Here is a 7,737-nt window from a genome sequence, read left to right on the forward strand (position 1 = left end):
GGGCTATGGCAGCAGACGACTGATGTGAGTGTCTTTGCTAACAGCATGACATCATCTGCAGCTCCTCTCAAGGGCTAATGACCATATAGTTTGGAACCTACATGACTGGAAAACTGTGGCCTGTTCAAATGAGCCCCGATTTCAGTTGGTAAGATCTGAGTGTAGTGTTCAAGTGTGGCTCAGACCCCAAGAAGCCATAGACCCAAGCTGTGAACAAGGTACTGCGCAAGCTGATGGTGGCTCCATAGTGATGTGGGCTGTGTTCACAATGAATGGAATGGGTTCAGCGGTCAAACTGAACCGGTCATTGACTGGAAATTGGTATTTTTGGCTACCTAGAGATCATTTTCAGCCACTCGTGGACTTCGCGTTTGCAGACATCAATATAATTTTTATGGATGACAGTGCTCCATCTAACTGGGTCACAATTGTTTGCAACTAGTTTGAAGAACATTCTGGACAATTTGAGGGAACAATTTGGCCGCCCACATCACCTGACATGGGATATTATAGAAATATCTGTTCGTGCACAAAACCCTACACTGGAAACACTCCCACAATTATGGACGGCTGTAAAGACAGTATGGCTCAGTATTTCTGCAGGAGACTACCAACGCCTTGTGGAGTCCATGCCATGTCGAGTTGCTGCACAATGCTGGACAAAAGGAGGTCTGACACAGTTGTGGGAGGTTTCTTAAGACTTTTGCACCTCAGTGAATAGTAAAATAGATGAATATATTGTAATGCACAAGTGTACTTGATTCTCAATAATAAATTTACGTATTAGACTGCTAAATACACTGGAGAGCCAAAGAAACTGGTACACCTACCTAATATCGTTTAGGGCCCCCATGAGCACACAGAAGTGCTGCAACACGATCTGGAATGGGCATGACTAATATCTGAAGTAGTGCTGGAGGCAACTGACACCACGACGCCTGCTCGGCTGTCCATAAATCCGTAAGAGTACTAGGGGGTGGTGATCTCTTCTGAACAGCATGTTGCAAGGCATCCCAGATATGCTCAATAATGTTGATGTCTGGGGTGTTTGGTGGCCAGCACAAGTGTTTAAACTCGGAAGAGTGTTCCTGAAGTCACTCTGTAGCATTTCTGGTCGTGAGGGATGTCGTATAGCCCTGATGGAAATCCTCAAGTCCGTTGGAATGTACAATGGACATGAATGGATGTAGGTGGTCAGACAGGATGCTAACGTACGTGTCACCTATCAGAGTAGTATTTAGATGTATCAGGAGTCCCATATCGCTCCAACTGCAAATGCTCCAAAACATTAAAGAGCCTCCAACAGCTTGATCAGTCCTCTGCTGATATGCAGGGTCCATAGACTCATGAGGTTTCTCTCTATACCCACACATGTCCATCCTCTCAATACCATTTGAAACGAAATTCATCCAGCCTTGCAACATCTTCCCAGTCATTGACAGTCCAATGCCAGTTTTAATAGACCCAGGTGAGGCATAAAGCTTTGTGTTGTGCAGTCATCAAGGGTACACAATTGGGTCTTCAGCTCCCAAAGCCAATATCAATGATGTTTCGTTGAATGGTTTGCATGCTGACACTTGTTGATGGCCCAGCATTGAAATCTGCAGCATTTTGTGGAGGGGTTGCACTTCGTCATACTGAACGATTCTCTTCAGTCTTTGTTGAGCCTGTTCTTGAAGGATCATTTTCCAGCCACAGTGACGCCGGAGATTCGATGTTTTACCGAATTCGGAATATTCTCGCTAGACTCGTGAAATTTTCATATGGTAAAATCCCCTCTTCATCGCTACCTCAGAGATGCTATCTCCCATCGCTCGTGCGCAAATTATAACACCATGTTCAAACTCATTTAAATCTTGATAACTTGGCATTGTAGCAGCACTAACCGATCTAACAACTGCATCAGACACTTGTTGTCTTATATAGACATTGTCAAGAGCAGCGCCGTATTCTGCCTGTTTACATATCTCTGTACTTGATTACGCATACCCATACCAGTTTCCTTGGCGCTTCAATGTATATGCAGATAATTATTGCAGTCTTTGGACAGAATATATTAAGAGAACCTACTTTCAGATGAGCCACATCAAGTCGTATTTTGCAAATGTATCAAAAATTTACAGCAAAAGATTTGCAGAGTGGAATAAGTTTATAGTCAAATTAAAACATTTCCCATTCAAAAGCATATTTAGCTTTAAATTGAAAAATTTGGTTCATGCTAATACTAACCCTATATATATATTTTGGTGGACATAGCTGTACACGTGCTCTATATATTGTTTAATCTGTGAAGTAAGTGTTGTTGCTGTGCCTATTTCAGATACATTAATATCGTCAGGAACATTCTCAGTACAGCAAGCAGAGACAGAGTTCTGACAGCTGCTCATTACTAGTATTTTATGATTACTAAAATTGAATCATTGGTAAAGTACTAACAGTAGTGTTTAATTATTCATTTTCTTAAAATTCTGTTCAGTGGAAGGGAGGAAGGAGGAAGGTCACGATTTAACATTCCACTCACAAAAAGAGATCAGTATACATTGTAGTTACACTTGGATCAGTTGGGAAAGAAATCAATTGTACCCTTTTCAAAGACATCACTCAGGCATTTAACATTTACAGAAAATACAGAAAACTAAGAATGAAAAGAGAGAAACATTCTACATAAAACTAAATAAATAAACAATTAAAAACTTCCAGAAAATGGCTGAAAAATTATATAGTTGTGACACTTCAAACTTTCCCAGCGAGTATGTTGTAAATAGCCTTCACGGGTTTGCCACCCGATCACATTGTGCGAATTCCATAATATTTAATTGGAACAACTGTCCGACATCTTCAGGTGGTTCAACCTAGCTGGTGGCTAGGTACGACTGATGGTATCCACAAGGCGATGGCCCATTTCTAGAACATGCGCGTGAAGAATGTGCAGGGGCGGAAATCGCGCATGAGCAAATGATTTGCAGATAGATGGTGCCATATTCAAACGCCCTCTGCCCAAAATCGCAGAGTGGCTCTCCTGCATGTGCGCTGTACGCTGCGTTTAATAACAGTGCGGCCAGATGTTACTCACCAAAGACCGTACTAGACAAATGTTATGACGGGTCTGTTATTGAAAAATCTTGATTTTCGCGTCGTGATTTAACAGCAGCCAATTAAGGGTTCCAGGCTGTGCACAGTTGAAATTCCATATCCCTGTTGATGAGAATGTTGGCTGCATGGATATGTATTGCTTCCTTAATGATGCAGTCCCAGAAACATCATGGGGATAAAACTTCCGTCTTTCCATAAATCATGCAATGTCCCATATTCAGTCAGTGTTCAGCAATTTCCGACTTTCTGGTTGACGGGGCGTGTATGGCGCTGATGTTCATCATAGCTTTCTTGTACTGTACAACATGTTTGGCCTACATATGCTGCCCCACACTGACAAGGAATCTTGTACACACCACATTTCCTGAGTCCAAGATCATCCTTAACCAAACCCAACAAGTTTCTCAGTTTTGCAGATGGTTGAAAAACACATTTACTGCGATATCTTCCTAGGACTCTTCCGACTCTTGACGACATGGTACCAAAATACGGAAAAAAGGCCAGAGTGGTGGGTGTCTTCGTATCTTCATTCTGTTCCAGATATTGAACTCGCCTGATCCTAAATGCATTGTGTATCTGTCTCTCAGAATAACCATTTTGTCTGAACACTGTCTGCAAATGTTGTATTTCATTCAGTAGGCCTACAGGATCTGTGTCCCAAGGTTCCATCTGCTTTGCTTCGTACCAAAACATCAAGAAAAGGTAAAGTACGTCTTTTTCCACTTGCATTGTGAATTTTATATTCGGATAGAGCGAATTTAGATGCTGATGAAATGTAGATAGAGTATCAGTCTATGTGGCCACACCACAAATGTGTCATCCACATACTCCAGAAAACATCGGCGTCATACACGCCTTCGTTAACTGGAAAAGTCGGCAGTTGCTGAACACTGTCTGAATACAGGACATCGCATGATTTATGAAAAGATGGAAGTTTTATCCCCAGCATCATCTTTCTGGGATTGCATCGTTAAGGAAGCAATACATATCCATACAGCAATTAATCTCATTAACAGGGATATGGAATTTCAACTGACACAGCCTAGAACCCTGCATAGGCAGCTATTAAATCACCACGCGAAAATCTAAATTTTTCGATAACAGCCCCTTCATAACATTGGTCTAGTATGGTATTTGGTGAGTAACGTCTGGCCACACTGTTAGTAAACACAGTGCACATGCAGGAGAGCCACTCTGTGATTTTCAGCAGAGGGCGTTTGAATATGGCACCATATACACTCCTGGAAATGGAAAAAAGAACACATTGACACCGGTGTGTCAGACCCACCATACTTGCTCCGGACACTGCGAGAGGGCTGTACAAGCAATGATCACACGCACAGCACAGCGGACACACCAGGAACCGCGGTGTTGGCCGTCGAATGGCGCTAGCTGCGCAGCATTTGTGCACCGCCGCCGTCAGTGTCAGCCAGTTTGCCGTGGCATACGGAGCTCCATCGCAGTCTTTAACACTGTTAGCATGCCGCGACAGCGTGGACGTGAACCGTATGTGCAGTTGACGGACTTTGAGCGAGAGCGTACAGTGGGCATGCGGGAGGCCGGGTGGACGTACCGCCGAATTGCTCAACACGTGGGGCGTGAGGTCTCCACAGTACATCGATGTTGTCGCCAGTGGTCGGCGGAAGGTGCACGTGCCCGTCGACCTGGGACCGGACCGCAGCGACGCACGGATGCACGCCAAGACCGTAGGATCCTACGCAGTGCCGTAGGGGACCGCACCGCCACTTCCCAGCAAATTAGGGACACTGTTGCTCCTGGGGTATCGGCGAGGACCATTCGCAACCGTCTCCATGAAGCTGGGCTACGGTCCCGCACACCGTTAGGCCGTCTTCCGCTCACGTCCCAACATCGTGCAGCCCGCCTCCAGTGGTGTCGCGACAGGCGTGAATGGAGGGACGAATGGAGACGTGTCGTCTTCAGCGATGAGAGTCGCTTCTGCCTTGGTGCCAATGATGGTCGTATGCGTGTTTGGCGCCGTGCAGGTGAGCGCCACAGTCAGGACTGCATACGACCAAGGCACACAGGGCCAACACCCGGCATCATGGTGTGGGGAGCGATCTCCTACACTGGCCGTACACCACTGGTGATCGTCGAGGGGACACTGAATAGTGCACGGTACATCCAAACCGTCATCGAACCCATCGTTCTACCATTCCTAGACCGGCAAGGGAACTTGCTGTTCCAACAGGACAATGCACGTCCGCATGTATCCCGTGCCACCCAACGTGCTCTAGAAGGTGTAAGTCAACTACCCTGGCCAGCAAGATCTCCGGATCTGTCCCCCATTGAGCATGTTTGGGACTGGATGAAGCGTCGTCTCACGCGGTCTGCACGTCCAGCACGAACACTGGTCCAACTGAGGCGCCAGGGGGAAATGGCGTGGCAAGCCGTTCCACAGGACAACATTCAGCATCTCTACGATCGTCTCCATGAGAGAATAGCAGCCTGCATTGCTGCGAAAGGTGGATATACACTGTACTAGTGCCGACATTGTGCATGCTCTGTTGCCTGTGTCTATGTGCCTGTGGTTCTGTCAGTGTGATCATGTGATGTATCTGACCCCAGGAATGTGTCAATAAAGTTTCCCCTTCCTGGGACAATGAATTCACGGTGTTCTTATTTCAATTTCCAGGAGTGTATCTGCAAATCATTTGCACATGCACGATTTCCGCGTCTGAGCATTCTTTGTGCGCATGTTCTAGAAATGGGATGTCGAAGTGCAGATACTATCAGTCAGCCAGCCCGCCAGATACAGTTAGTGTCAGTTGTTCTCATAGTGCACGAGACTGTTCAGACTTTGGCTCAGGTTTAATCCTTACTGCTATGTCATGTCCAATCCTTGGACTGCTCTCTTTTTTGGTTCCAGGAAACCAAACATAGAATAGATTTGGTGACACCTTCTCTGGTGGACTGTTTGAATTTGTGTGCACAATAATCTGATTGGCGAACTTCAGTGCTAATTAACTCAGAAACAGCATAACATAACTAATTTTTTGTTAACAATTATGTATCACCACAGCCTACACTGCAACATCCTTAGAGGCCTTTCAGACTGTTTCTGACTACCTTGTAAAACTTCATTTGGCCCTTCCAAGAGCATGTAGAACCATTACGTAGCTTTGGTCTTGTTGTTTTCCTATCTTACCATTATCATGTCAGTAGCTGTAGTTCCATGAAGTTGCTTTTTGATTCTGATATCTTCATTTCTTCAAATCGTGCTTCAGATTTAACAGATCTTAAGAATCTCACTGCAGACATGTGTATATGTTGTTACTTCTTTTTCATGACTTTACAAGTCCCATTTCCATAGTTGAATATCAATGTGCCTATTCTTTTGTAGACTTTTGTATTAAAGTGCTAGTCTTATTTTTATTTTACTTGGCCCTTTGAAGATTGATCCATTGGGTAGCTCAGGCTTCGTGGTCTTCTTATCTTCCCATATCTCAAATCTTCTTTATCTTGTCATTATGGACCTGTTGTCTTTATGTTACCCATGACTTTTTCACTTTCAGATGCCTTACTGCTTGTTGTTTTGATATGTGTTTCTTAAAGTTTTTATCTTGTCCACATAGTTTCCACTAGGTCAACAGCAACTTCTGTAAGATCATTTTTGGTCTTGGCTAGCCACTGTACTTCTGTGGTAGTGTTCCATTTAAGATAGCCAAGATTATCTGGGATAATCATGAGTCTTCCATTAGTGTTGTGTAAATGTATTTCCTGTGCAATGCAAACTAAATTATTCCATCAGGGAATACATCTCTTCTCAAATCTTCTGCAACCAGGCACCTTCTTCCATAGTTTCCATTCCATCTCATTTGAATTTCTTGATGGCATTGACACTGTGGTTAACAATCATGTCTCAGCTTCACAAGAGTTTCTTGTTATATTGTGTTGTATTGTATATATCAGATGACTGTGTGGACTCACAAAATATTACTGCATGAGTTTTATTTGTTGTCTTAGAATGTCACAATTGGTCTTTGCATTCATCTTGAGTGTTCAGCCAGGTGGCAGACATGTGTACTATGTGTTTTTTAGCTTGCTAGTTCACCCCTAAATTTCGCTTGTTCTGTTTGAAAGTTACTGTCGATTTCTTCCATTCTATTGGAGTAGTATATGTGTTTAATTTGTCTGGTTGTTTTGATTTTTTATGTTTTATTTTAAAAACTTTTGGGAGTTATTTCAGTTTTTTTCATGCTTGAATGTGGACTTCGAGGGCCCTATCATATGTATTTACAGTTTTGTAGAGAAACGCTACATTTCTTTGCTCATACTACAATGAGCTCGAAAAGAGCCTCTGATGTTTGCCTGTTTGTCTGAATTTATGGTATACATTCCTGAGCATGCTTTTTAAGCGCTCTGGATCACAAATGATATTTTATGTGCCTCATATTTTTCCAATTAGTTCTGTAACTAACATTGTGGAAGATGATGGTCAGACCCTTATGTACCCTTACATTCATGATTTATAGAGCGAGTTTTCTAGTGATTGGTGCATTGATGTGGTATTAGCCCATGTAGTTGATCGATAATTACTGTGTGAATATTTTCTATGGAAGTTTCTTATAGAGTGTGGGCAGTTTTGAATGATGACCATTCTACATGTATTTATTAGATGCTCTC

Source organism: Schistocerca cancellata, chromosome 10 (genome assembly GCF_023864275.1).
Source record: "Schistocerca cancellata isolate TAMUIC-IGC-003103 chromosome 10, iqSchCanc2.1, whole genome shotgun sequence".
Lineage (NCBI taxonomy): Eukaryota > Metazoa > Arthropoda > Insecta > Orthoptera > Acrididae > Schistocerca > Schistocerca cancellata.